Below are 26,445 nucleotides of genomic sequence, written 5' to 3' on the forward strand. Positions count from 1 at the left end.
AGTTGTGTCCATCTCTTTGCGATCCCATGGACTGCAGCACGCCAGGCCTCCCTGTCCATTACCAACTCCCAGAGTTTACTCAAACTCATGTCCATTAAGTTGGTGATGCCATCCAACCATCTCATCCTCTGTCAGCCCCTTCTCCTCCCGCCTTCAACCCTTCCCAGCATCAGGGTCTTTTCAAATGAGTCAGCTCTTCGCATCAGGTGGCCAAAGTACTGGAGTTTCAGCTTCACCATCAGTCCTTCCAATGAATATTCAGGACTGATTTCCTTTAGAATTGACTGGTTGGATCCCCTTGTTGCCCAAGGGACTCTCAAGAATCTTTTCCAACACCACAGTTTGAAAGCATCAGTTCTTCAGCACTCAGCTTTCTTTATGGTCCAACTCTCACACCCATACATGACTACTGGAAAACCACAGCTTTGAAAAGATGGACCTTTGTCGGCAAAGTGATGTCTCTGCTTTTTAATACGCTGGCTAGGTTTGTCATTGCTTTTCTTCCAAGGAGCAAGCGTCTTTCAATTTCATAGCTGCAATCACTGACCACAGAGGTTTTGGAGCCCAAGAAAATAAAGTCTGTCACTATTTCCATTGTTTCGCCATCTATTTGCCAGGAAATGATGGGACCAGATGCCATGATCTTTGTTTTTTGAATGCTGAGTTTTAAGCCAGCTTTTTCATTCTCCTCTTTCACCTTCATTGAGAGGCTCTTTAGTTTCTCTTCACTTTCTGCCATAAGGGGGGTGTCATCTGCAAATCTGAGGTTATTGATATTTCTCCCAGCAATCTTGATTCCAGTTTGTGCTTCATCCAGCCCTGAATTTCACATGATGTACTCTGCATATAAGTTAAATAAACAGGGTGACAATATACAGCCTTGACGTACTCCTTTCCCAATTTGAAGCCAGTCTGTTGTTCCATGTCCAGTTCTAACTGTTGCTTCTTGACCTGCATACAGCTTTCTCAGGAGACAGGTCAGGTGGTCTGGTATTCCCATCTCTTTAAGAATTTTCCACAGTTTATTGTGATCTACACAGTCAAAAGATTTAATGTAGTCAAGGAAGCAGATGTTTTTCTGGAATTCTCTTGCTTTTTCTATGATTCAGCAGATGTTGGCAATTTGATCTCTGGTTCCTCTGCCTTTTCTAAAACCAGCTTGTACATCTGGCAGTTCACAGTTCATGTACTGTTGAAGTCTAATGTGGAGAATTTGGAACATTACTTTGCTAGCCTGTGAGATGAGTGCAATTGCTTGGTAGCTTGAACATTTTTTGACATTGCCCTTCTTTGGGATTGGAATGAGGACTGACATTTTCCAGTCCTGTGGCCACTGCTGAGTTTTCCAAATCTGCTGGCATACTAAGTGCAGTACTTTCACAGCATCATCTTTAGGACTTGAAATAGCTCAGCTGGAATTCCATCACCTCCACTAGCTTTGTTCATAGTGATGCTTCCTAAGGCCCACTTAACTTTGCAATACAGGATGTCTGGCTCTAGTTGAGCGATCACACCATTATAGTTATCTGGGTCATTAAGATCTTTTTTGTATAGTTCTTCTGTGTATTCTTGCCACCTCTTCTTAATATATTCTGCTTCCCTTAGAAGATATTTTTGTCCCCTATTGTGCCCATCTTTGAATGAAGAGTGTAATACATATCTATTAATGAATGCTGAAAGAATGTATGTCAGTTTCCTCAGCTGAAGAATGAAAAGATTCAAGCATATGATCTCTAAGTTCCCTCTAGACAAACAGTTAACTCCTTAGGACACTAAATTGTTCCCTGTTGCTCTGGAAGTCCTAACTGGACCAAGGAGGAGGCAGATTTAGCTCAGGAGAAGGAAGTGCTTTCTAATAAGAGGAACACCTCAGCAATGGAAGCAGTTTCCCCACAGAATAATGGAACTAATCAATTAACTGTTATTTGACCCTTTCCCAGGGGCACTGTAATAATAATTCCTGCATCCCATGAGAATGAGAACAAATGATCTCAACATACCTTTAAACTGAGAGTCTGTGAATTTGTATCTCTGTGAAATAACCAGACCCAGCTCTAAATCTCAAGCAGATGATTAAAATAGTAAGATCTTATTAAAATGAGAATTTAATCCCAAAGGGAATTGACACATTCTGTTTCAATATATATTGAACCACCTTGGCCACTCAGTAAAAATACAAATTCTCAGACTTCCAGTCTGGAGATTCTGATTCAGTAAGTCTAGCTATTTTTAATAGGAGTTCCCAAGTAATTCATACAGATTTAGAAAATTCTTGCATAATAAAAAGAGCTCTCAACTTGGAGTTACAAGATCTCAGTTCCAGCTGGAATTGATGGCCAATTAACTCTAGGACCCTGGCGAATTTTGTGATCTTTCCTCACTTTGGCATTTTCTTGAAAAGAGGCACAGTACTTTTAAATGGTCTAACATGAGCTGACATAGAAGCTGATTCTTAATGCTAGCATATTCTACATGTATCCTAATCTCACTACCTCTGCAAAGGATTCTAAAACTCTTGTCTCAAAAGCTTACAATGAATCCATTCAATGTTTGGCTTCCTTTGGGGAATGGTGGTATATTTCACTTCCCTCAAAAATTACGAAACTTTTGGCAAAGATAAGTTCAGCTACCTCAGTGACCAATTGTCAATCAAGATTTCAGGACTTCAGAACCTTCTCCCCATAAATGAGCCTCTTCTAACAGATCCTGGGATTACAAATGAGATCCACCTAAGGTATTCTTCATTCTCCATTCCTTTCACTCTCGCTTTGTTCAAGACTCCATCACCTTTGGAAAATGCATTTAAGAAGCACTATTAAAGCAGGAGTGCAAGAACCTATCCAAACCATTCTTCCTGCTTCTATCCTAAAATTTGTGGATTTGATAAATTTGGGGATGTTGGAAGGGGATTGGAAGTTAGCATTGATATATTTCTTGAAACCTGGGCCTTGGGAATTCAAACATACTAGTCAGAGTCCTTGGTCATAGCTAAGTTTCATTCATTTTCTCAAGCCTTCATTAACCTCCAGGCGTCTTGCTAATGTCTGCACATGGAGAAGTAAATTTAACATGGTTCCTACCCTTAATGAGGAGCTTATACTCCAATACAGTGTCATTCAGTGGAATGCTGTACAATAATAGAAATATTCTGTATCTGCACTATCCAACACAGTAGCCAGTAGCCACATGTGGCTATTGAATATTTGAAATGCGACTGGGGAAAGGAATCTCTATTTTTAACTAATTTAAGTTAAATAGGCACATATGGCTCACAGCTACCATACAGCACAGCTCTTGAATAAAAGCAGATATTAGAAGAAGATAAAGAAGGAGAGGAGAAAGAAAAGGAGAGAAGGAGGAGGAGGGGAAAGAAGAAGAAGAGAAAAACTAAAGTATGGTGAGTATAACTGTAATTACATATTATGAGTTACCAATTACTGATCATGTGATGAATAACTTTTCGTTGAGATGTTTGAGGGTCAGGTAAGATGTTCGGGAAAAGAGATTTCATGTGAAGGGTGAGGGATGTTGACCAGATGGAAAATGGAGGAAAAGAGCCTTTGGGATAGAAGTCATAACCTCATGAAAGCTTGAAAGCACAAGGTGGGTTTTTAGGTAATGATGTGGTTTGTTTGAAGCACCAGATACTTGGGAAGGAGGTAGAGTAAGGAGGCAGAGCTAGTAATGATACATGAATGGGGTAGGGCCAAATCCTAAAGGGCCTGATGTTTAGTTCCGAGGGGGTTGGGCTTCTGTCCACAAGCAAACATTTTTCTTGGGGAAACTCTAAAGCTTTCCAGTGGTGGCTGATGTGTTGGTTGCCCATTTGTTTTCCCAGAGTTGGGAACAAGAGCCGGTGTTTTCATTGTCTTTAACTAACTTCCTGCTTTAGTTTCATGCTTATATTTTCTCATTGCGCAACGTTCTTGGTTTCTATTTTAACAATGCCTCAGAGAAATATAAATAGCAAGGTTAAGTTTAATTCAGCTGAAGTCTTTATTCAGCCTGGACAACTGTAATACCTCAACATAATACTTCCAGGCTACAGGTGAACCTTGTGTTTAAGGTAGGTAGGCACTAATCATGCTTGCAGACCTGCCAGGGCCCACCGAGAAGGTTACAGCTCAGGGTTCCTGAGACAGTGTTCTTGACAGTGTGAGGAGCTGAAGAAAATTTATGCGTGGTTCAATCAGAAATAGCTCAACTCCAGAATGAACTGGGAAAACGATGGAGTAGGACAGTGGTCTGCGACCCACTGAAGAGGGAAGTCTCCTGGAAACTTGATAGTCACTGTTGGTGTAAAGTCCTTTCCTTTATGATCCGCATTGAAACACTTTTATTTATGAATTATCAAAAAAATCATTTACTGAGCATCTACTCTGTGCCAAGGCGTTGTGCTGAGCACTTTACTGGCATTAGCCCTTTTAGTCCTCACAATACTCTGCCAGGCAAGTAATCATATCCATAATTCACATGTGGCAAAGTCAAACTCAGAAACACTGTATACATAGCACGTTACTCGCCCAGAATCACACAGCTAGTAACTGACAGTGCCGTGTTTAAACCCAGGGTAAACTACATGAAATGTATGCCACTAAGAGAGACATGGCTAAAAGATACTGGTGTCACAATTAAAATAGAACGCATTCCCACTCCCTCTTCCTACTCTGGTAAACCTGAGTAAATCCTTTGATACTTCAACCTCTTTTATTTCATCTACAACATGGGGATAATTAGACGTCCACTCCAGTTCTGAAAGGTATTTTAAAAGCTTTGAAAATTCTCCTTTAAGCAGGAGGTGTTCAGAAGCCACTCAGTCATCAAACCAACACAAACCAAGCACCTCTCATTTTTACAGAGATGTCAGCTAGGAGTTGCAAATATAAAAAAAAAAGAATATTAAGACTTCAAGGAACTTTCCACTTAGCAGTTAAAAATCACAATATTTATAAGATGCCACTCACCCAGACAGGAATAATACTCATTCCCAAAGAATTCTGTAATGTGGTGGAGGGTACTCAGCTAGTACTGGGAGCTTTAACGTTTCAGGTGGACAAACATACCAAGTATAGGGACCTATATATTTATCTTGAGTGCCCTCCATCTAACCGCTTTGCTAAGTTAATCACACTCTCCAATCTTTCTGTAAAACAGATGGAGACACACAGAGCACATGGACAATGAAATTACACACAACAGACACCAGGCCGCCCCCCAGAACACTCCACCAATCTGATACTGACTTGCCAAGAGTCACCTGGGTTTGCATCCAAATGTGTTTATGCCAACTGTGCCTGCTGGTAAAATGACGATTTAAATACCTTTGGAACCAAATAAAATATGAAGGTAATAGAAGTTGCTTCTATGAAAAATAACTTAAATACTTTGATGAATCATTAAGTAAATGCTTTGGAAATAGGTGTGAGTGAGATGACTGTCAATAATTGGAGGGGAAAATCATAAAAATCTAGAAATATTGCCCAGGTCACTTCACATGTTTTTTTAAGATCATATTCCACTTTAAAGAATTGAGACTGTTGACTGTGCATCATGGCAGTGGTGTAGGAAGAATGACTACTGTTAGCCATTTCCAAAGAAAAGCTTTGACCTACCATCAAAATATTGGCAAAGGTATATATACATATGTGCTATACATTGGAATTAAATGTCTATGGTTTGTATGTATCATTTTATCCCCATTTGAACCAACTTTTCAAAACAACCAACTATTGCCCCAGTCATCCCTGATAAGAGGACTCCTACTCTACCTCAAGGGCAGTTTTTTGTTTGCTTTTTAGTTTTATGAAACTGTAAGATGTTTTTTGAGCATGGTCAAGCCCACGCTGTAAAATGAGCGATGTTTGCTTACTCTCTCATGGGACGGGTAACAGGTTCCTATCTCACTCCCCAGGCTGCACACAGGCTGGAGAAAACGCCTTCCCAGGCTGGCTGCAGCATGTAGCTATGCCCCACAGGTCCAGATGCTCCTTACTGTGTCTGACACTGTGTCTCACACCATTTGGCCTGGGATGGATGCATGGTTTTGTCATTTCTAGGATTTTCTCTTCAGTCTTATTCTTTGTTTATACTCTTGATCAAATAACTGACTATTTACAATTATTTCTAGGGAGGCAATCATTTCCCTCTAAATTGCTATTAAAAAAAAAAAATGTTGCCAATGTGTTTCATTCCAAAGTGGCCCCTTGTGAGAAATGAACTATTTCTACTTGGTGAATATGAAATTTATTCCATAGATTTCCACATTCTTGTGTATCTAAGGACTACTTACTGGTTACCTACTGAGTTATGAAAGATTACTAAAATTGGGTATTAAATTCAGTACATTGCTAAAATGTACTGAATTCTCTAATTCAGTGGTTACCAGAAACGTCTGATTATTTCTACAAAATATAAAACTCTTACTGTGTGCATACAATCTCAAATGGCTGGAATTCTAGCAATTTTTAGATAGAATACATTGTTCCCAGAGCTTTGTCACTAGGGTCTAAGGTTGACTATAATCTTCAGTTGCCTCAGCTCCAGTTTTACCTAACAGATCTATGCAATTACTGTTAGGTTTCATTTCTGCTGTTTGTTTGGTTCTTGACAAACCAACAGTATTGCTACCATTTCTACTATGATGAACTTTTTACTGTTGATACACACAGTTTTTAAGAGCCACTTAGCCTGTTAATCAGAATGCTGGGTGAAGCTACAGCTCTGTCACTTTGACCAGAGAACTGTATATTCATATTCCTTTCAGCAGTTGCCATCTCTCTGCCCTGATCAATGGTCTATACACTGTGGATGAGATATGGAGCTTAACCCCCTTTTGGCTCAAAAAGTCCCTTCCTTCAGAGTCTGAACTGTAAAAGATCTCCATTTACAGACCCATGATACTTCCTGGGTCACACCACTAAATATCTCAACAGCCATTAGGGTTACTCATACCATGCCCAGTATTTCATAGTCCATGTGTATATGAATAAAAATTGCAATAGCCTGCAAAATATTAGAATTAGGATAAATTTTACTACTCTCTTTCTATTTTATTATTGATATAACACACTCAACAACAGTCTCCATGCCTTTGACCTCTCTCTACCAGGGTCCCTCTCAACTGAACTACCAGATTTGGTCATTTCACTATCCTGCTACAAATGAAAATAAAGAAATAAATAAACTTAAATAATTTGTCTTATATGTGTATCTACTGCAAACAGATTGAAAATTTTAAAATCTTAGTCTAGTGTGCTTATCATCCATGGTCTAACCCCAACCAAATATTCTCCCTTTATTTTCCCCTCACTTCATTTTATACAGTCTTCATTTTAATAAAACTGAGCTGCTCCAGGCACCTGATTTTAAGATGTCCTGCCTTGCTTTTGGTGATCCATCTGGCTGACAGCTCTTTCTCCCCGCTTTGTATGGGTCCACATCTTACCAAATCTTCAAAGTTAGCCCTAAGGTCACCTCCTATAAAGAAACTTTTCCAACTTAATTTAAACAGGAAGTGGTCTCTCTCCCCCAAATGTCAGTGATGCATTCCCTGACTACTCCCCCTTCACTCTACACCTGCAGCGTCACATCTTAGTTCATTGCATCTGCCCTTCAGACTATAAGCTTTTTTGTTAACTATTTATTTGTTTGACTCTACCGGCTCTTAGTTGTGGCATGCAAACTCTTATTTGTAGCATGTGGGACCTAGTTCTCTGACCAGGGATCCAACCTGGGCCCCCTGCACTGGAAGCATAGAGTCTTAGCCACTGACCACCAAGAATTCCCCTGTAAGCTTTTTGATGACAGGATTTGGATGTTAACTTCCACTCTCTTACATGCCACTGGGCCTTGCAAGTAGTAAGCAGTCAGTAAATAAGTAAATGAATGATATGTATGAATGAATGAATGAATTCAACATATAACCAAATGGTTCTCTCCTATGACAGCTTCACTTCTTTGCCTTTATTCTTTGATGAACTGGCCTTGCTAAGAGAGCCCAGACAGGGCTCAGCAGATTAGCAGGGAGTCTCTCTCAAGCTTTTGATATATAAGAGTGTAGCCTTGTTGCAGGGCAGAAATAGAACACAGAAAGTCATGCTGAACAAACTCCTCCCACCCACACCCTCAGAAGAATCCAGAAATTTACCCAGACTCAGGCCCTCACCTTCACACAGGGTGACCATATAATTTGTATCCCAAATTTTTGAGAGTGAAAGAAAAGTTTATTAACAATTATTCTAGGGCAATAAGGATGACTGGAGGACTCTCCCAAGCCAAAAGGGGGAAGGGGGTTACCCCACCCTTGGATACCTTTCATCATCTGTAAATTGGGAATAATAACACTAACCTCAGAGATTTCCCACAGGATGAACGTGAAGAACCTAGTGCAACATCCAGGACACAAATGGTTTACTGAAACTCTTTCTACTGCAACACCCAGGCCATACAAGCTTCACCGATGGGACTTTATTATTTTTATTTATTTTTAACTGAAGGATAATTACTTTACAATATTGTGTTGGTTTCTGCCATACAACAACATGAATCAGCCATAGGTATACACATGTCCCCTCCCCACAGATGGGACTTTAAATCAGACTGAACACCTCACGACAGTTAGCTGAAATCACAGGACAGCGTGGAGAGGGCTCAGATAAGGACACCTGGAAGTCTATACCCTTCTCTGCGCCAGGGGAGATAGAAAGTCCAGCCCTGAAACACCAGTCTCATCAGGTTGTCCTTTCCAGGAGGAGATGATTTCCTGGCTCTGTCAGAATCAGTTTCACGCTCCATCTCAGAAGTGGCTGCATTTCAGCAGAGGAGGGGAATAAAGCTGGAATTCACCATAGTGATCTAGACTGATCAGGAGCCCAAAATCAATCAGGGAATGGCAATCATCTGGCAAAAAGCCGTCTTCTGGTAGGTTTAACAAGCACGCAAAAACGTCAGTTATGTGTACACATCCATAAGTACCCTGGCTAAAGATCAACTGCCCGCTTCTGCTCCCTGAGACAAAATAATTAGAAAAGCCAGGCGTTATCCCTTCTGTTCATGCTTCATTTCCAAAAGACAAATGATAATTTGTCTAACTCATACATTATTCCGTTCTCTTTATGTCCTTATGTGACAGTGTTGTCTGATCTTGACTCCCCGGTGAGCAATGGTTGGACCTATTAAAGTCCAACCCAATTTATCAATGAATATTTCCTATTTCCCAGAGAATATGAAAGGCTTTCAACACTAGTACCAAGAAGCCTCTTCTCCTCTAAATTTAAACGTAACAGCACTCATGCCTTACTTCCTTCCCTCGCATGCTCCTTCTCACCTCCAGAACTAGCCCACTGCCCTGTGGACAGGACTCCTTCCCCTCCATCTTCTTGCAGGCCTGTGCTCTGTCAGCCATCCATCTAAGACTTGTCTTCAATTATCTCTACTCTGACTTCTTCCCCTCAGCCTAAAAACAGACTTAAGTCTTAGGAAAAAAAGACAAAAATAAAAATAAAAGCAAACTCTTCTTTTCCGCTTCCAGTTCCCACCTTCCGTCTCAGTTTTCCCTTTACCAAACGTATTAGAAGAGTCATAGTCCTAGTTGTTTCTACCGTCTCAATTCCCTTTCACCCTCAACCCGCTGCAACATGGCTGACCTAAAGCCTCTATTGACATGTCACCCCTGGGTTCACTAAAACAGCTTACAATAAAAACCAATACCATACTAGTTGCAAAAGTAAGCTTGTCAAACACAACACCCTTGCTTTAGCTCTTTTCCTCCTTCCCCCAGGATTAGACCTGGAAGCATAGGGGGCATCCTCAGGGCATTCTCATCACCCACTACAGCCAATCAATCATGAATCTTGTGTGAAAAGAGTCCTACATGGAAAATAAAGAGTCTGAGTCCCGGCTAAGACCTGCTGCCAATTTGTTTTGTGACTTTATACCAGCCATTGCCATATCCAAGACAGCACCCTCATCTGTATGATTGAGAATGGGTAATGTTGACCCTCCATTTGGGTAAAATCAACCTAAGTCATTACCTTCCAGCCCCCATTTGCTATCAAATGCCCAAGGATTGTTTGAAGTTTAGAGTCTTAATCTCTGAACACTGTCCATCCTCCTCTTCCTACAAATCTTTTTAATCACTGATAGCACAGCTGAATCCGTACATCATGCTCCCCACAGCCCCTGTTTTGAATGTTCCCAACTGGCAAAGAACTGAGGTTTCCATTTCATCAAAGCCTGTTTTCACTAACAATTCAATTATCATTTCATTACTGAGTCCTTGTTCTGCTATGGACGAGCGAAATCACAACATTGAGCAGTTTCCCAGGGAAGAGCCAAAGAATGCAAAGGAAGTGATATCTGATGACATCTAGTGATGGAGAAGAAACTAAACGACTTTGATAGTTTTCAGTAGAGACTGTGATAGGTGTCAGTAGAGACCTGACACCAAGCTGCAGCTGAGCCGAGGGCCAGCTACTCAACTTCTGAACCTCACTGGAGGGAAGAGGGATGACCAACAAGGCTCTATGTAGATCAGTTCACAGTCATCATGCCAGACACTGGGCTTGGTGCCAGGCGCTGTGATCCAGGAATATAAAAATGGAAAGGCACAATCCCTGTCAAAGCCCTCAGAGCCAAGGAACCAACAATCCATCTTTTTTTCTAGAAAATGGTAATAAAGAGTTAGTGTGTGAGAGCAAAAAGGACAAGGGTTTTGGTCATAAGCAGATCTTGTTTTGAATTCTGATAACTCCATTAATTAGTTATGGGACTTCAGGCAAATTATTTAAACTCTCTGGGCCTCAATTTTGCCACCTATAAAATGGGGATAATACCATATAGGCTTGCTAGGATGGTGAGAGCTGACACTCGGAAAAAAAAAAAAAAAAAAAAAAACTGTGGCACGCTGCTGCTGGTACATGGTGACTGTTATAAAAATTATAACACTAATAGTATTACCAGGAAACTGAATTAGGGTCTGTCACTGACTCGATGTTTGAGTTTAAACAAATAATTTTGCTTCTTTGACCCTTAGCATCTTTAGCTTAAAAGAACCTAATAGGATCCAGCTTGCAGGGTTCTGTGCAGACCAAATTATATAATGCATATAAAATTATTTGATAACCTATAAAATACTCAGGCCCCATAAAATGTCATTATATTATTACTATATTAGTGACCAAAAGTGGGGTAGAAAAAGAAAGTTCTAATCTTACACACCCAGGGGTCATTTCTCTCTTCTAATAAAAGTTCATTTTCCTTTTTAAACAATCATTTACATGCCACCTAATATGTGCTAGTCACTGTCCTAGCTATTCATAGCATATTCCCTCTGATCTTCACAACAGCCCTTTAAGGGTAAGCATTGTTATCACCCCCGTCTTAAGACAAGGAAATAAGGGCTTTAAAAAGTAACTCCCTCAAGGTCACACAGATGGTGGGCACTCGTATGTACTGTACTTCACTGGCCACTGAATGGTCTCTAAGCCTCAGCTGTGCCTACAGCGGCATGTTTCAATCTGGGGATCCCAAGTAAACTCCCCCAAAGGACCAGCTAGCTATTTGACCCTCCTCTATACCTTGGTTTCCTTTCTTATAAAATTAGGGAGAAATACTAGATGGTTCTACCTCTGATACAGTGGTCTTTAAAGATTAAATCATACAAACCAACATTTCCAGCAGAGTTTCATTATTATAAAGCACAGGTCTTACACATTTCCTTGTTAATAGTTAATAATTATTACAAACTGCTTGGTGGGGTTAAAGAACATTCTAACTGGTACAATGATGATCAACCAAAAAAAAAACACTCATAGACAAAGGCAGGGGGCCTAAGTTCCTTTAATATTGATAAAGGACACAATAATATAGCTATATGAAGGCAGCTACCATTTTGGACTATCAATATGAGGGGTACACCCTAGGAATGGCAATGCCGTAAGCCAGGAGTCCAAGCCCTTGAGGACTTTGTGGGGCTGCCATACCAGTGCTGGACCACCTATTCCCTGACTTCATTCATGTAAGAAAATAAACCCTTGCAAGTACAAGTTATTTCAGTAGGGTCTCTGCTAATCCTATGGGATTCTACCCTTAAGACCTATTCTGGTTTTTCTGGTTGGAACAACCAAATCCCCCATGACTCACAGTGCTGCCTCTCACACGTAAGTCTGGACAAACAACCTTCCCCTGAATAATTAGTAGCTTGATACTTTAATCACAAAGCTGATGCTTTCTGTAAGGCTGCCTTTTGACTTTTATGACTTTTCAAATATGTTTGTCTAATGAAACCTACCCATTAACCCTCTTCTGACCCCTGTTCGAGAGGTACTGTTCCATTTTCAGAACGCAGCTCAGTGCGGCGTCTGCCATTTCACTGCGTGCCATCTCTAGTCCAAATCCCCTCCCTTCTCTAGCAGCCCATCTCAGTCACTGTTTCTAGCTGGGAAGTCTCACAAACACCAGTTCACACTTGCTTCTGATTCTGGGGCCCCCAAAAAATGCGCCAGTTCTTGGATGGAGAGTCATCATGACAGTGACTCAACCCAAACTCGAAAGCAAACACCTACTGCCACAGGACCAAACTTGATGGGAATTTGGGGTGTTGGCCTGACATACCAACTCCAGGAACGTGACTTTGTATTCACGCCTAAGCACTAACGTCACACATAAGACACTGAAATAATGTTATGATGTTTCCAGCTATTTATGGTGAGGTATAATAGTGACATTCCAGAAAATGCTTGTCCTAAACCTTGACACTTAACTTTGTTTTTAAGTTGAAGCCCACAAAAACATTTTACGTGTAGCAAAGCCCATATGCCTGAGGAGCCCCAGGAGACTTGTGGGTATGATCTTTCACTTTAGTATAAATCCATATAAGATCTCCTCTGCTTCCTACAAGTCAAAAAACTCCAGCTTATTCATGGAAGCTCTAGTGAACAATTCTAGCTGTAGTTACCACATTACATCAGTATGTGTGTGCCTGCCTTTCAGCCGCCCTCAACTCTGTCCCCACCTGGCATTCCGCCACCCCAACACCACACTCCCAGACCGTAAGAGCCCTCAGAGGAGGAGCTCACCTTTTTCCTACATAGGACACCTATGCAGGAAAATCAATAGTAGAAATTCAAAAACATTTATTATACATATCACAATGGAATATTACTCAGATATAAAAAGGAATGCATTTGAGTCAGTTCTGATGAGGTGGATGAACCTAGAGCCTATTATACAGAGTGAAGTGTGTCAGAAAGAGAAAGACAAATATCGTATATTAACACGTATATATGGGATCTAGAAAGATGGTACTGACGATCTCACATGCAGGGCAGCAAAGGAGAAACAAACGTAAAGAACAGACTTTTGGACTCAGTGGGAGAAGGAGAGAATGTGATGATTTGAGAAAATAACACTGAAACGTATACATTACCATATATAAAACAGATGGTCAGTGTGAGTCTGATGTATGACGCAGGGCATGCAAAGTCAGTGCTCTGTGACAGTCTAGAGGGATAGGACGGGGAGGGAGGAGGGTTCAGGATGGAGGCGACGCAGGTGTACCTGTGGCCAAGTCATACTGACGTGTGGCAAAAACCATCACAATGCTGTAAAGTTATTATCCTCCAATTAAAACAAATAAATTTTAAAATTAATTTCAATAATTCACATTCCTTATAAGAAATAGCAATTAAAAGATTAACCTGATTATAGGACTATATGTCATACTATCATTATATATATATGAATATAAAATCAAGGTCAGGTACTAGCAAATCTCTTATATAAAACCTTCCAGAAAAACCCCACCTCATTTTAGGAAATAATACACACATACACACACAGAAATCTGTCCATGGATTTCATTTTGTCTTTTTTGTTTTAGTTTTTAAAACTTTTGCTTTCACCTCACTTTTTATTTACTTACTTTTTAACTGAAAGATAATTGCTTTACAGAATTTTGTTTTCTGTCAAACCTGAACATGAATCAGTCATATTCACCTCACTTTTGCTTCCTTACTTCTTAACACTAGAAATGTGAAGGTTAGTCAACCTAAATAAGAATGAGTCCTCTTCAGGCTTCTTTCCTGAAAATGGCAACAAATACTCATGGCACCAGGAAAAGGGACAACAAATGCTGACTGGGTCACACTCACCTCAGGACCCTTCCTTATAGGTGGATGAAGGACTTAAAAACAAAAGAGGAACTCAACAAAAACGAGCCCCATCCTTCAAAATGAATTGTGTGCATTTCATTATGTCTGTAAGCAAAAATACCACAAAATGAGTTGCAAATAATTTTTGAGCCAAGCCACACTGTGGTTCGGATATTAACAACCAATCCCTCCTTACCAGGAAACCGAGGAAGCCCTAGCTACCATGGCATTGCTCCTCCCTCTTGCTGAGTTCTGTGTCCTGTTATCTACTGACTCTTCTCTTTGTTCCACGCTGGTAAACTTTCAAAGAGTCTGCCTCTTTATAGGAGAGCTGATGGGGTCTTGCAGAAGAATCTCCATCTCCTGTCTGCAGTTTATTTGTGGTTTAGACTCTTTCGTTTTTCTTAATAACTCAATAATTCTACCATAGCATTTTCTGGGCTCTCTATATCAATCCCTCCTGAACCATGACTAGGAAATTTCTCCAGACAGTAAATTGGAACATTCATAATGTCCACCTCACTTGTTTCTCATCACTTAAGGATCAAAGATACCTCATGGCCTGATGTCCGGTATCTTGAAATGATTGCCTCATAGTTTTTGTTTAGTTTTAAGGGGTATTTTAAGCAAGAGGGTAAATCCAGTTCCTTTTATTCCACCTTAGCTAGAAGCAGAAGTCCTGTGTCCATTGGAAAACCAAATCCCAAACAAGATAAAACAAAACAAATAAAACAGACAACATGATAGACAGACAGACAGACAGCTAGAAAGAAATACCAGATAAATTTGTCAAGATATTTTTAGAACATATTTTGATACTATTAATTTGGTAAAAGCACTACTAGGTCACTTTTTCCTTTACATCAATTTCCTCCTTAAATACAATGAAGCATCAACTGTTTAACAAAATAAATCATCCATAGGTCTGTTCTCTTCCACCTGATAGTCAATACTTGACCATCTCTTCCAACCTAAGTAAGTCACGAACACCCACACAGAATGCAAAATGCAATAGCATCCACTGTGTGCGTCTAGCCTATTCTCATGCTTCCAGTTGCTTTTCATGTTTCTGCTGCATGTTCTTCTTCCTTGGCAGAGAATAACCACCTCAAACTATTCATATAAGATGGTGTTCCATGCTTGTTTTTGTTTTTTGTAACACTGGTATGTGTTCTTAACTGTATCAATATGAAATCTCTCACAGCAGCCAGTGGGGACATTACTCACTCTATTGATCTTATCATCTTAACCCTCCTTTCCCCATGTTTCACTTCCTTTGGAGGTGTTATACTCTTCCTCTCCAGCAAATTGTTCTCATCTACCTTGGTTGATTTCTGAGCTCCTTGACTCAGGATAGCTCAGGAAATCTTCAAATCCCCAATTGGGAAAATGGGCTCAGAAGGAGTAGAAGAGCATAGGGCACTATGACAAGACCAAGGGGCTGGGCCTTTGTCTCCCTACTTTGATTCACCCAAAGTTCAACATTTAAATTAGTCTGTAGTCAAAATTACTTCTTTTTCCTGTTCACTGCTACATTAACCCTTGCAAATGCAAGAGACAAAGCAACTATGTTTTACCTTTTAGGCCCACAGACAGCTCTTCAAACTGCCTTTACTCTTCTATGAAAGAGGGCTGTATTTCTCCCCAGCGTTAGGAGGAAAAAGCTTTAGGTGGTCAACTGTCCTGGTTTGCCCAGGGCAGAACAAGGCTGCCCAGGGCTGGAGGAGATTCCTGGTTTGCAATATGGCTTCTAGTTTTAAAACCAGACAGTCTTATGTAAAGAAGGATAAATAAGTCAAGTTAGTGCTTCCTGGTTGAATGCCATATCAATTCTGGTTCACCATAACGATTACCACCACCACCACCACCCCCACCACCCTGCCATGGGGTGATCAAAAAGATGATCAACACAAAAGATTAATTACAATTAGATTCAAAATTAAGTATCCCCAATCACTGATTTCTCCAGGTATTGTTAACCTAAATGCACAATAGGGCAGTTTGGCAAGCATTTTACATATCTTAAACATATTTATCTGTTTTTCTAGGTATTTCAGTTTTAAAATTATTCTCCTCATTTATTTCCCTTTCATTTTCAACTATTACCCCTTTCCTTCCATGATTTTAAGAAACAATTTTGGAATTATTTTAGTGGCCAAAGTGATGAAACATTTAAAAATTTACTGTCTGAGTTACATTCTGTTTTATTCTAAAAATAGTGTAAATCCTCTGTATAGAAAATTACCAACATGTACATGTATGTTGCTTAGAAAATTACTAACATGAAATTAAAAGATGCCTGCTGCAGCCATGAAATTAAAAGACACTTGCTCCTTAGAAGAAAAGTTATGACCAACCTAGACAGCATATTAAAAAGCAGACATTACTTTGCCAACAAAGGTCCATCTAGTCAAAGCTATGGTTTTCCAGTAGTCATGTATGGATGTGAGAGTTGGACTATAAAGAAAGCTGAGTGCCAAAGAATGGATGATTTTGAACTGAGTTGGAAAAGACTCTTGAGAGTCCCTTGGACTGCAAGGAGATCCAACCAGTCTATCCTAAAGGAAATCAGTCCTGAATATTCATTGGAAGGACTGATGCTAAAGCTGAAACTCCAATACTTTGGCCATCTGATGCGAAGAACTAACTGTTTGGAAAAGATCCTGATGCTGGGAAAGATTGAAGGCAGGAGGAGAAGGGGCTGACAGAAGATGAGATGGTTGGATGGCATCACCGACTCAAATGAGTTTGTGCAAGCTCCGGGAGTGCTGCTGTCCATGGGGTCGCAAAGAGTTAGACACAACTGAGTGACTGAACTGAACTGAGCATGTATGTTGCTTAGAAAAATACTAATATACTAGCATGTACATGTTATGCTGGGGACAAAGAATTTCTCCTGCCATATCAGTAAACAAAGGATGTGGCAGCTATCAAGACGTCAGCCACCACAGCAAACCCCCAAACCCCAATAGTGCATCTGAGAGGATTCAGAGTGGGGAAAAAGAGGATGGTGGCCCTAAAGGCTCAAGTTACATATCAAAGGAATAATTTCAATAAGCCCAGGCTCCTGCATCTTCCCATATGTAGAAAAGTACTACTGACTAACTTGAGATGTCTGGTCTTCTTTAATTAGCAATAACCTTTTGATAGTCAGACTACCTGGGTTACTTTTTTTTTCTTACAAGAACTCCTATACATGCTGGCTCCTCCCTTATCTCTTCAGAACACTCCCGCAGAGCTATCTGAAAGGTTGTCTCCCGGGCTTAAGTCCTCATAAGTTCTCCAAATAAAACATAATTCTCAACTTTTAAGTTGTACATTTTTTTTCAGTCAACAATATCCATGTAGAAATACATGAATTATTATCTCTGCATTCAAAATCTAAAGGAAATAAATCAAATGTTGGCAGTGTTTATTCCTGAGCAAGCGGGATGTAGATTATGCCCTTTCTTATTTTTCTGATCCTTCTGTAATATGATTAAAAATAAATAGCATGAAAATTCCCTGGTGGTCAAGTGGTTAGGACTCCATGCTTTCACTGCCAAAAGCCAGGGTTTGATCCCTGGTCTGGGAACTAAGATCTGAAAAACCATGTGGTGTGGGCCAAAGGAAAAAAAAAAAAAAATCTGGCTTGAAAAAAGTAAATATCAGTAGGAATTCAATCATTTTTAAAACAAATAACAGTAAAGAAGAAGAATGCTCCGAGAGTCAGAAGAGACGTGATAAACACAGCCACTCCCGGAGAAGGAGGAGAACACTCCACAGAGAACGTGGCATTTATACTGCCCCTTGTGGAATAAGGGTCAAGGATCTCTGAGGAGCACATGGGAATGGTGTAAATGCCAGGCTACAACGGCGCAGCAGCAGCCGAGAGGAGCTACCACGTGTCCAAGGTCAGGGGCGGTGGCCGGGAGGAGCTACCCCATGTTCAAGGTCAGGAGGGGTGGTGGTGAGGAGATACCCCTCATCCAAGGTAAGGAGCAGTGGCTGCACTTTGCTGGAGTAGCCGTGAAGAGATACACCACGTCCAAGGTAAGAGAAACCCAAGTAAGATGGTAGGTGTTGCGAGAGACATCAGAGGGCAGACACAATGAAACCATAATCACAGAAAACTAGTCAATCTAATCCCACTAGGACCACAGCCTTGTCTAACTCAATGAAACTAAGCCATGCCGTGTGGGGCCAACCGAGATGGGAGGGTCATGGTGGAGAGATCTGACAGAATGTGGTCCACTGGAGAAGGGAATGGCAAACCACTTCAGTATTCTTGCCTTGAGAACCCCATGAACAGTATGAAAAGGCAAAATGATAGGAAACTGAAAGAGGAACTCACCAGGTCGGTAGGTGCCCAATATGCTACTGGAGACCAGTGGAGAAATAACTCCAGAAAGAATAAAGGGATGGAGCCAAAGCAAAAAGAATACCCAGCTGTGGATGTGACTGGTAATAGAAGTAAGGTCTGATGCTGTAAAGAGCAATATTGCATAGGAACCTGCAATGTTAGGTCCATGAATCAAGGCAAATTGGAAGTGGTCAAACAGGAGATGGCAAGAGTGAACGTTGACATTCTAGGAATCAGCGAACTGAAATGGACTGGAATGGGTGAATTTAACTCAGATGACCATTATATCTACTACTGTGGGCAGGAATCCCTCAGAAGAAATGCAGTAACCATCATGGTCAACAAAAGAGTCCAAAATGCAGTACTTGGATGCAATCTCAAAAACGACAGAATGATCTCTGTTCGTTTCCAAGGCAAACCATTCAATATCACAGTAATCCAAGTCTATGCCTCAACCAGTAACACTGAAGAAGCTGAAGTTGAACAGTTCTATGAAGACCTACAAGTCCTTTTAGAACTAACACCCAAAAAAGATGTCCTTTTCCTTATAGGGGACTGGAATGCAAAAGTAGGAAGTCAAGAAACACCTGGAGTAACAGGCAAATTTGGCCTTAGAATACAGAATGAAGCAGGGCAAAGGCTAATAGAGTTTTGCTAAGAGAACACACTGGTCATAGCAACACCCTCTTCCAACAACACAAGAGAAGACTCTATACATGGACATCACCAGATGGTCAACATTGAAATCAGATTGATTATATTCTTTGCAGCCAAAGATAGAGATGCTCTATACAGTTAGCAAAAACAAGACTGGGAGCTGACTGTGGCTCAGATCATGAACTCCTTATTGCCAAATTCAGACTGAAATTGAAGAAAGTAGGGAAAACCACTAGACCATTCAAGTATGACCTAAATCAAATCCCTTATGATTATACAGTGGAAGTGAGAAATAGATTTAAGGGACTAGATCAGATAGAGTGCCTGATGAGCCACGGAAGGAGGTTCGTGACATTGTACAAGAGACAGGGATCAAGACCATCCCCAGGGAAAAGAAATGCAAAAAAGCAAAATGGCTGTCTGAGGAGGCCTTACAAATAGCTGTGAAAAGAAGGGAAGTGAAAAGCAAAGGGGAAAAGGAAAGATACACCCATTTGAATGCAGAATTCCAAAGAATAGCAAGGAGAGATAAGAAAGCCTTCTTCAGCAATCAATACAAAGAAATAGAGGAAAACAATAGAATGGGAAAGACTAGAGATCTCTTCAAGAAAATTAGAGATACCAAGGGAACATTTCATGCAAAAATGGGCTCGATAAAGGACAGAAATGGTATGGACCTAACAGAAGCAGAAGCAGAAGATATTAAGAAGCAGCAGCGAGAATACACAGAAAAACTGTACAAAAAAGATCTTCATGACCCAGATAATCATGATGGTGTGATCACTCACCTAGGGATTGATGTTGAAGCTGAAACTCCAATACTTTGGCCACCTGATGCGGACAGCTGACTCATTTGAAAAGACCCTGATGCTGGGAAAGATTGAGTGCAGGAGGAGAAGGGGACGACAGAGGATGAGATGGTTGGATGGCATCACCAACTCGATGGACATAAATTGGGTAAACTCCAAGAGTTGGTGATTGACAGGGAGGCCTGGCGTGCTGCAATTCATGGGGTCACAAAGTCGGACACAACTGAGCGACTGAACTGAACTGAGGGACCATGGCCATTACAGTGAGATCACCACAATTTCACTCTTCCTTTCCCTTTCTCCATACTTCCTCACTGGCCAACAACATCACAGATTAAATACCTGCCATTTTGTCCCCCAAACATCCTACAGACTTATAACATTTACTTCTCATTTTTATGTTAAAGTTTATATATTACAAACATTCTCCGTCATAGGTTGTAGTCCCCATCTATCAGTTATGAAGCTCTCAGCTGCCTGTTACCCTGATTCAAACTGTCTCTGGTGATAAGGAAATTGGTTATTACACATTCACAAAGTCCAGAAGTCAAGAAAGCTTCTGGATTTCCTGGTTCAATGACAGATCTGTGTCATCAAAAGCTTTCTTCTCCTCCCCATTCTGCAGCCTCAGGGTTTCAACTTGGTATACAGACTGCCTGTTTGCATGGTTGAAAATGACTACCAGCAACAACCAGAAAGAGAAGGAGAAAGTTGTTCTTCCAACCATAGCATACAGTCAACCTTCCATACCCCCAGGTTCCATATTCTCCTACTGTGGATTGAAAATATTTAGGGAAAAAAATTTTCAGAAAGTTTCAAAAGCAACTCTTGAATTTGTCAGCAACTACTTGCACAGCATTTACAACTGCATTTAAAAACTATTTACAGAGCATTTACATTGTATTAGGTCTTATAAGTAACTAGAGATGATGGAAAGGCATAGATTATACAAAAATACTACACCATTTTCTATAAGGGATTTGCGCATCCCTGGATTTTGGTATCGGTGTCAGTCCTAGAACCAATCCACCAAAGCTACTGAGGGATGACTATATATGGCTTCCATTTAGTCTGATGTGACTAGTTTAGGACACACATTCTACGGAGAACCAATAACAGCTGCCACAAAAATGCCATAGACCCAGACTCAAAGGAATGAAGTTTTACCCCCAGAACTGGAAAGGTGGCATCTGAATAAAATTGGGCTTCTCTTAGGAAAGAGAAGAAGGGAAGGTGTGCTGAGTAGAGAACCAACTGGACACAATATACCCTTGTTGCATTTTCCTTTTATGATTCCTTCATCCCATATTGATCAAATTACCCAGACAGCTGCTCTCTCTCTACCTCACTGGCATCTGGAGGTCAATTATAGCATGGTGGAAAAGAGCTCTGGAATTCCAAAGTCATGGTTCACCCCCAGTTCTGCCACTTCCTTCCTTTGTGAAGAAGCCTTATGAGCATCAAGATATTATTTGATTTCTCTGTGCCTATTTTATAACTGTAAAATGGGGGTGGTCATAATTGCTATTTCATTAGATTGCTATACGGATTCCATAAGAGAGTCTATGAAGTCCCTATCATCAGTTCAGTTCAGCTCAGTCACTCAGTCGTGTCCGACTCTTTGCGACCCCATGGATCGCAGCACGCCAGGCCTCCCTGTCCATCACCAACTCCCGGAGTTCACTCAGACTCACGTCCATCGAGTCATTGATGCCATCCAGCCATCTCATCCTCTGTCATCCCCTTCGCCTCCTGCCCCCAATCCCTCCCAGCATCAGAGTTTTTTCCAATGAGTCAGCTCTTCACATGAGGTGGTCAAAGTACTGGAGTTTCAGCTTTAGCATCATTCCCTCCAAAGAAATCCCAGGGCTGATCTCCTTCAGAATGGACTGCTTGGATCTCCTTGCAGTCCAAGGGACTCTCAAGAGTCTTCTCCAACATCACAGTTCAAAAGCATCAATTCTTCGGCGCTCAGCCTTCTTCACAGTCCAACTCTCATGACCACTGGAAAAACCATAGCCTTGACTAGACGGACCTTTGTTGGCAAAGTAATGTCTCTGCTTTTCAATATGCTATCTAGATTGGTCATAACTTTCCTTCCAAGGAGTAAGCGTCTTTTAATTTCATGGCTGTAGTCACCATCTGCAGTGATTTTGGAGCCCCAAAAAATAAAGTCTGACACTGTTTCCACTGTTTCCCCATCTATTTCCCATGAAGTGATGGGACCGGTTGCCATGATCTTAGTTTTCTGAATGTTGAGCTTTAAGCCAACTTTTTCACTCTCCACTTTCATCAAGAGGCTTTTTAGTTCCTCTTCACTTTCTGCCATAAGGGTGGTGTCATCTGCATATCTGAGGTTATTGATATTTCTGAGACCTTGTCTAACCATCACTATATAGATCCTTAGCACCCAAAATAGTGCCTGGAAAAGAGTGGGCACTCATTAAATATTTGCTGCATGAATAAATAGACAAAGTAACAGTTTTATAATACCAACATAAAGGCCAAATGAGCTGTGCCATGCTTCTCACATGATTCTCGTGATCACACTATGAGATAACAAACACATTCAGAAGTCTCTGTTCTAAGATCAAAGAATTATAGCTCCAACATGGGACAGAGGGCAGGAAGTCCCCGGCTGCTTCCCTCCTCCGTGTGAGCAGGTAGGAAACCAGCCAGGCAACTGTATTTGCTCTCTTCAAGCCTTTCCCCATGGTCTTGGCTGGCTTGTTTATTTCATTACGCTGACAACTCACAAATGTTTACTGCCTCCCTGTTAAGCCGTTTCCTGACATCCTGATGTTTCGGAATATGAGCAATTTGTCCACCTCTACCTCATAGTAACCCCTTACATCCTAAAGCAGGTAATGACGATAAGCCTTAGCTTTTCTTTTCAAAAGTGAGCAACTCCAATCCCTTTCAATGCTCCTCCAAGGGCCCATTTTTAAATGTCTAATGCTTTCCTGAGGAGCCTCTCCAACGTTTTCCATTATTTATAAAATGAGGACTTTCAAACTGGGAGCAATGATAAAAGAAGATTCAGAACGTGTTTTTTTTTTAACTTTTTATTTTATATCAGAGTATAGCCAAATAACAATGCTGTGATAGTTTCAGGTAGATAGCAAAGGTCCTCAGCCATACATACACAAGCATCCATTCTCCCCCCATACTCCCCTCCCATTCAGGCTGCCACATAACATTGATCTGGGTTCCCTATGCTATACAGTACATCCTTGTCAGTTCTTTTTTTATTGAATAAAAGGTGCTTGCAAACTGTGCAGCAGTAACACAGGCTAGAAATATTTCAACATATGAGTTCAAGTCTCCACTTAGCAACTTATGATCCCTGTGCTTCGGACACATTGTTTAATTTTTCTGATCCTTATTTTGATCCCTCTAAAATGGAAGTTCTCATTCCTCAAGATTTTTGTGCCAATCATGTACACAAGTAACTGTTAAGAGTACTTTTCATTTCCCTTTAAAAAGTCAGTGGATTAGTTGTTTTTCAGTTGCTTCATTTGCTATTATTTTCTCCCATTCTGAAGGCTGTCTTTTCACCTTGCTTATAGTTTCCTTTGTTGTGAAGAAGCTTTTAAATTTAATTAGGTCCCATTTGTTTATTTTTGCTTTTATTTCCACTATTCTGGGAGGTGGGTCATAGAGAATCCTGCTGTGATTTATGTCGGAGAGTGTTTTGCCTATGTTCTCCTCTAGGAGTTTTATAATTTCTGGTCATATGTTTAGATCTTTAATCCATTTTGAGTTTATTTTTGTGTATGGTATTAGAAAGTGTTCTAGTTTCATTCTTTTACAAGTGGTTGACCAGTTTTCCCAGCACCACTTGTTAAAGAGATTGTCTTTTCTCCATTGTATATTCTTGCCTCCTTTGTCAAAGATAAGGTGTCCATAGGTGCGTGGATTTATCTCTGGGCTTTCTATTTTGTTCCATTGATCTATATTTCTGTCTTTGTGCCAGTACCATACTGTCTTGATAACTGTGGCTTTGTAGTAGAGCCTGAAGTCAGGCAAGTTGATTCCTCCAGTTCCATTCTTCTTTCTCAAGATTGTTTTGGCTATTCAAAGTTTTTTATATTTCCATACAAATTGTGAAATTATTTGTTCTAATTCTGTGAAAAATACCATTGGTAGCTTGATAGGGATTGCATTGAATCTATAGATTGCGTTGGGTAGTATATTCATTTTCACTATATTGATTCTTCTGATCCATGAACATGGGATATTTCTCCATCTATTAGTGTCCTCTTTGATTTCTTTCACCAGTGTTTTATATTTTTCTACATATAGGTCTTTAGTTTCTTTAGGTAGATATATTCCTAAGTATTTTATTCTTTTCATTGCAATGGTGAATGGAATTGTTTCCTTAATTTCTCTTTCTATTTTCTCATTATTAGTGTATAGGAATCCAAGGGATTTCTGTGTATTGATTTTATATCCTGCAACTTTACTATATTCATTGATTAGCTCTAGTAATTTTCTGGTGGAGTCTTTAGGGTTTTCTATGTAGAGGATCATGTCATCTGCAAACAGTGAGAGTTTTACTTCTTCTTTTCCAATTTGGATTCCTTTTATTTATTTTTCTGCTCTGATTGCCGTGGTAAAAACTTGCAAAACTATATTGAATAGTAGTGGTGAAAGTGGGCACCCTTGTCTTGTTCCTGACTTTACACACTGAGGAAACCAGAATTGAAAGAGACATGTGTACCCCAATGTTCATCACAGCACTGTTTATAATAGTCAGGACATGGAAGCAACCTAGATGCCCATCAGCAGATGAATGGATAAGCAAGCTGTGGTACATATACACAATGGAGTATTACTCAGCCATTAAAAAGAATACATGTGAATCTTGAGTTCTAATGAGGTGGATGAAACTGGAGCCTATTATACAGAGTGAAGTAAGCCAGAAAGAAAAACACCAATACAATATACTAACGCATGTATATGGAATTTAGAAAGATGGTAACGACAACCCTGTATGCGAGACAGCAAAGGAGACACAGATGTATAGAACAGTCTTTTGGACTCTGTGGGAGAGGGGTGGGGGGATGATTTGGGAGAATTGCATTAAAGCATGTATAATATCATATAAGAAATGAATCGCCAGTCCAGGTTCAATGCAGGATACAGGAAGCTTGGGGATGGTGCACTGGGATGACCCAGAGGGATGGTATGGGAGGAAGGTGGGAGGGGGGTTCAGGATGGGGAACATGTGTATACCTGTGGTAGATTAATGTTGATGTATGGCAAAACCAATACAATATTGTAAAGTAATTAACCTCCAATTAAAATAAATAAATTCATATTTTAAAAAAAAGTCAGTGGATGCAGAGGTGACAAATAATAAATTCTGTGTTATATCAAGAAAGTACCAGCTTTAAGGGAGAACCTCTCCAGTAGCTCGCTCAAGGATCCACTTATGATGAAGCACAGCCCATGCCCACAAGTTCCTTTAGTGCTTATTATCAGAGCACTGCACACTGTTGACCTTCACAAGAAGAATGGCTGTGTCGGACTTTCTGAGAAGAGTTCTCTTACACATCAAAGGGACTCTAAATGAGTAATTTTAGTTACAAGCAGTATATCCTGTTAAGAAAATAGATTTTTCATCATGGTAAGTGTTGTGGCCATGAGAATGTATAACTACAGGAAGTAGAACTAGCCAATGGCCCCACCTCAGCTCTGGGGCCATTCACTTCTTTGTTGAGGCCACACCTCCCTCAAGCTCTTCCCAGCCAATTACTGAGCTCAGAAGAATAGCTTGGGTGCCTCATTCTGGAAAGAAAGAACCTGTAAGGACTCTATACTGGTTGACTTTTGCTCAAGGTTGTCTCCCCTACCGAAGTTTCCTTGGATGGCACAGAAGTCTAAGATGCTTCCACTCAACACCCCTAACTCTCCCCTTCCCTCAGGTCAGACCTCCAGCATGTTCTGCCAGCTCTGCCAGCTTCTCCAGCCCCACCCTGCTTTCCCTCACAAGTATTTCCCCAAATAAAATCTTTGGCATCTTTTTCTTAGAAGAGCCTGACCAACATCGTAAACAAAACAAAAAAGAAAATTCTCAGTTTTCCAGGAACTTTTGCATCTATCATCACATCTTTTCCTTTCAATTAGTCAATAAGTTACACAAATGGGAAACTGGAGTCCCCACTATTTAAATGAACAAATAAGGAACTTGGCCAAGAACAATTACCTCAATTTTTTTCGGTAGCTTCTCCATCTCCTAGTCTTCCATGCTCAGTGTTCAGGAAAAAAAAAAAAAAAAAACCTTTAGGTTTACTTTTCCTTTTGATTACTCTTTTCTTAGCATGAACAACAATAGTACCTACAATTTATTAAGCAGGCACTGTAGAAGCACTTTGCTGCTGCTGCTGCTGCTAAGTCACTTTAGTTGTGTCCGACTCTATGCAACCCCATAGACGGCAGCCCAGCAGGCTCCCCCGTCCGTGGGATTCTCCAGGCAAGAATA

At 40.5% G+C, this 26,445-nt stretch overlaps 1 long non-coding RNA gene across 3 annotated transcripts in view; it reads right to left on the reverse strand.

Annotated features, from left to right (window-relative positions):
• The window catches only part of LOC112583969, a 334,303-nt gene that overhangs the window by 142,093 nt on the left and 165,765 nt on the right, over positions 1-26,445 (reverse strand). The window lies entirely within an intron of this gene.

The sequence above is a fragment of the Bubalus bubalis genome, chromosome 3, assembly GCF_019923935.1.
Source record: "Bubalus bubalis isolate 160015118507 breed Murrah chromosome 3, NDDB_SH_1, whole genome shotgun sequence".
Classification (NCBI taxonomy): Eukaryota; Metazoa; Chordata; class Mammalia; order Artiodactyla; family Bovidae; genus Bubalus; species Bubalus bubalis.